At 41.0% G+C, this 5,126-nt stretch overlaps 1 protein-coding gene across 1 annotated transcript in view; it reads left to right on the top strand.

Moving 5' to 3' along the window:
• The first annotated feature begins 471 nt into the window (after positions 1 to 471).
• The window catches only part of LOC111980265 (calcitonin gene-related peptide type 1 receptor), a 39,560-nt gene continuing 34,905 nt past the window's right edge, over positions 472 to 5,126 (top strand). The window contains exon 1 of the mRNA XM_024010968.2: positions 472 to 739. The gene's annotated coding sequence lies outside the window, so the exon portion shown is untranslated. The remainder of the gene's footprint in view (positions 740 to 5,126) is intronic.

The following is a 5,126-nucleotide window of genomic DNA, read 5'->3' as shown; positions in this document are numbered from 1 at the left end:
CCCGGCCAAACACAAAGAAATACAAAACATAGACAAAAGAACATAGAATGCCCACCCAAATCACACCCTGACCAAACCAAAATAGAGACATACGTGCAGGTCGTGACAGATATATTAAAAACTGCAAACATTTCTCTCCACACTATGGCAAAACGTGTAGAATTGCAGGGCATTAACTGTAAAACTGCAAGATGTTCTCTATGCCACATGGCAAAATGTGTAGAATTGCAGGAAATTAACTCAACATTTTTCTTATATCTGCTGTCAGAGGGGGGGCGGCTAAAATGCTTTGCTGGCAAGGTGGGGTTAACAAAATTTCGCAAAAGACTTGGTCCGGCTCTGACTACATGTGTGGGTAAGGATGTGCGTATACAGATGCGCGAGCCACTGCGCCGCCCCATGATGATTTCAGACGTTTTGTGTGCCCCACCCCTATCAAAGTTTCCCATCCCTGGTCTATATCATGCAATCTGCGTGGTGGGTTGGTGGGTTCTCCTGAAGAGCTGTAGGCTAATTCGTGATGTAACAGGAAGTAGACTAATGTGAATGCCTCCCACAATCTGACAGCGGCTCCAGTCTGACACTTTATTCATTGAGTGTTGAAACCCTTTAGGTTTGGTTCACTACCATTGCTGCGGAGGTTGCATTTGTGAAAATAAAAGCGGTCGCTGGAGTGTTTGGTCGGCTAATGTGACTTTCTAAATCGCGTTGGCATTGGATTGTGAACTATTCGCATCAGGTAAGAACCATTCGAATAGTGTATTAATAATGGGAATATTTACAGATCTGGTTTAGGATTACTATTTTATTTTTCCACTTACGCATCGATTCCAGTATCGATGCATAAGTGATTTGCTTTTCCTTTTCTAAAATCAATAGCCTATACATATCCAATTCAAGCCCATGATAATCGGAAAGAGTCTGTTGCATTTCTGTCTGGTAAATTTAGACCTGAAACATGCTTTTTAAAGCAACCTGGACTGATTTCAGTCTACTGTCGACAGGGATAACAATAGCCTATTTCTTGTAGTCTTCCAAAAAACAATTACGCACCGCAGCAGATAGGTTAGTCATTTGCACTATTTTGCATAACTCCATAGGGAAATTAGAATTGAATACCCCTAATTGGGTCAATAACGAGGCTATATATATATGTACAAACCATGTACAAACCATGTACTATATATACATGGTTAAATAGTACATGGTTTGTACATGTGTACAAATAGTGTGTACTATATATATATATATATATATAGCCTCGTTATTGACCCATCATACATGCAACAGACTCTTTCCGATTTAACATGGTTAAATAGTACATGGTTTGTACATGTGTACAAATAGTGTATGATGGGTCAATAACGAGGCTATATATATCCTCGTTATTGACCCATCATACACTATTTGTACACATGTACAAACCATGTACTATTTAACCATGTATATATAGTACATGGTTTGTACATGTGTACAAATAGTGTATGATGACTCCCGTCATCAGCATACAATCATTGGTAATAGCCTATTAATACTTAATCCTTAATTTAGGTTAGTTTTTGACAGATTTGTTTGATCTATGACAAGGGTTTTCATTTGAAAGGGTTTGAAATTATTGGAATATTAAACAAATGCAAGGTAGCCTATAAGTACGTTTGCACTGCAACATGCTACGTAACATGTTTATAAGGAAGACAACACCTGCAATATTACATTTGTATTAACTCTCAGCCCCCATTCATGATGCGTTTTTTACAACCTTATATAACCTTTCCAAACTTTAGGCTACAGTGGAACCTAAGTGTTGGGCTACCCCCATTTACATTTTAGCGCACAATGTGGTGGGTAGGTAACCTATAAATCATAAATTATCATGATGACCATGTTAATGCAAAACGAAAAGGATTTCCTGGGCATTCTACAAGTTTATATGTCATATTGCTGTTTGACAATGAGTTGACTGGAGAGTGTAAAGAATGAGAATTATTGTATCTTGTAATATCATGAACTGTCTTCAGAAGCAAGGGAAATATTTTTTTTTCACAGAACCGATACGTTTGAAAGCATAACTATACTAATAAAAACATTAATACAAAAAAACATGAAAGAATAAGAACTGTGCCTTTTTACATTGCGCGGCACAACCAGTTGAACTGATCGCTACTGACAGCATTGTAGTGTAAATTTGCCCGCTCTCCTCAGTCATGTGGTATACCCCAACACTGATGTTTGGCAACAGTGCAATCTCAAGTTGTTGTTGAATCATCTGCATGGTTATGTAAGCCACAGATTGGACATGATGAAATGTTTTGGGGCAGCTAGAGGGAAGAACATGATGAATATGATGATGATGCTCACATTTGGCAGATCTTGCTGTGATACGATGAGGAAGGCAGAGATATTACTCCATCAAGGAGAGGAAAGAGTACACATGAACGAACTCAGAACCGTAGAACATTCAAGGCCATCAGGGCCGTTTAGACTTTTTTTAAACCTTTCCAGATGCATTTTGCTGACACCATATTTGTCCTCTGCCTCTTTAACCCGTCCATAGATTGCACCCTTTTAACTCACATTCTCACGAGTAAAATTACTTATTAAACATCCACAATAACCCACCGCCATGAAAAAAATATGACATGAAGCAAAAAATGTATTGCTTGGCTCAGCATTTATAAAATCAATCATGATTTGTATGTGTTCGAGGAAAAGATGCCGCTTCACTTTGTGGCCTGGAGATATAGGACAGCCAGAGAGTGTTTTTCGGACTGATGAATACCCCATGAGAAGCAGGCGTGTCTAATAAGTCTACAAGGATTTGCACTCAAAATCTTCAATGGCCAAGTGTTCACAGTAAATATATTAGCTCATATAGTGAAAGGAACCCAAGTACATTTTTGTGTGAGGAGTCTTTGTGTTGAACTGTAAAGCATTGGATTTGGATTCCTCCCCAGAGCAGTCCTGTGGAGTGGGTATTGAAGGCTGACTCCAAATGGCATATTAAATGTTAAAGGTACCTCCGTGACTTGGTGATATTGCCTCGAGAAGCTCAGTCATCTACACGGCACAGAGTATGCCTAGGCCGAGGCGTCCAGAAGAGTCAACAAGGAGAACTGTTGACGATGGAAAATGTGTCTGTTTCTCACTCTGGTCTATCTACAGAACGGACACTATTTTTGATCAGTTAATCTCAGATTTTATCGTCTTACCTAGAGATTCACATTACATGTTGATAGCCGTTCTTGTCTATTAATGTTCTGTATTATGTAATGATTCATGTTTTTTTTGTGGACCCCAGGAAGAGTAGCTGCTGCTTTCGCAACAGCTAATGGGGATCCTAGTAAAATACAAAATACCATACATGTGAATATGAACACACTGCTCACACCATTATGACAAAGTGTGCAAACCGTCCACAACATGGGGCGAATAAACAAAACAAAATACCCTTCTTCCAAGACAAATATGATGGATTATACCAAGAGCTACCTTCAAATCTGTTATTGTTCAAAGTTTGGTCTGCAAATGGATCTCTCAACGAATTGAGAGCCAATTCTCAACATGACTCTCCCCTTACTTTTCCGATATCTGAACATTATCTTAGCCGACAGCTGCCACACAGTCTAAGACAGCCTGCTCTCACCCAAGAAGGTGTATCCAGGTTATCTCCCTCTCCCCAGGGAGCAGATAGATTATGCTTTTTTATTTTATTTTACCGTTATTTTACCAGGTAAGTTGACTGAGAACACGTTCTCATTTACAGCAACAACCTGGGGAATAGTTAGGGGGAGGAGGGTATGCTGCTCAGCCATCTCCCATGTTTTGAAGTCGGGGCGGACAAACACAAATCCATTGTGACGCTTTTATCATGCTGGAGGCCCCTGCTTGTCTCTCTCCCTCTCTCCCTCTCTCTGTCTCTCTCTCTCTTTCTCCCCCCCCTCTCTCTATCTCTCTCCCTCTCTCCCTCTGTCTGTTTCTCTCTCACACACACACACTATTTCTCTCTCCCCTCTTGTTGGTCTCTCTCTCTCACCAGACCTTCTGAGAGCTGGCTAATAGCACCACCATCTCATATCCTGTCTCATTCAAGTGCATCAGGGCCATTATTGAATTTCCCTGTCTAAACACAACCTCGACACACATCATATCTTTACCTCTCTCCCTGGGCCTCGGCTACCACATTACACTCAAATGCATTGATGCTGATATGCGTCACTCTACTCAAACCTCCCTCTAGTCCCTGTATTTAATTCAGAGTCAAATCTCAATGATGTAAAAAAGACCCCCCCCCCCCCACACACACACACACACACACCCCCACACGTATTACAGAAGATTCTTTCAGTTAATGACTTGAGCAAGGCACTTAATTAACCCTAATTGCTCCAGGGTCGCTGTTGATAATGGCAGACCCTGGCCGTGACTCCATTCTCCGAGGGTGTCTCAGGGGAATGCAAAAAAAACAAAAACATTTCCAATTCACACATGCATTTTAATACACACTTGTACATGTGTGGAATAAGGCAAACATAAGCACCCACCAAATTATTATCAATATGTCGTTGATTATAACTATGTATGTTCCACTGACAGCCCTGTCATGTTGACTGGACGGAGCGTGTTTTATTGCAGCAGTCAGGCCTTTGGACAGCGTCTTCTATGCTTGTGTGTGAGTCCTAGGCTAAAGTCTCTCTGAGATGATGTGCTTTCTGAAGGATGAGGACAGCGGCCGTTTCCAGGCGTGTTCCGTGTTGATGCGTGCTAAACAAACTACCGTTGGCTGACACGACCCTCCTGATTTAGAGGCTGGGGCTAATGCCCCATGAATAAAGAGGAGGTGGCTTCTGATAGGGCACAGTTGGTATGTATCTTCCCCATCCAGTGGAGTTATTATGTATCTTCCCCATCCAGTGGTGTTAGTATGTATCTACTCCATCCTGTGGTGTTATTATGTATCTTCCCCATCCAGTGGAGTTATTATGTATCTACTCCATCCAGTGGTGTTAGTATGTATCTACTCCATCCAGTGGGGTTATTATGTATCTACTCCATCCAGTGGTGTTAGTATGTATCTACTCCATCCAGTGGTGTTAGTATGTATCTACTCCATCCAGTGGTGTTAGTAT

This window comes from Salvelinus sp. IW2-2015, linkage group LG2, assembly GCF_002910315.2.
Source record: "Salvelinus sp. IW2-2015 linkage group LG2, ASM291031v2, whole genome shotgun sequence".
NCBI classification, from domain to species: domain Eukaryota; kingdom Metazoa; phylum Chordata; class Actinopteri; order Salmoniformes; family Salmonidae; genus Salvelinus; species Salvelinus sp. IW2-2015.
The sequence above is the reverse complement of the archived record's forward strand: the minus strand, read 5'-3'. Positions and strand labels throughout refer to the sequence as shown.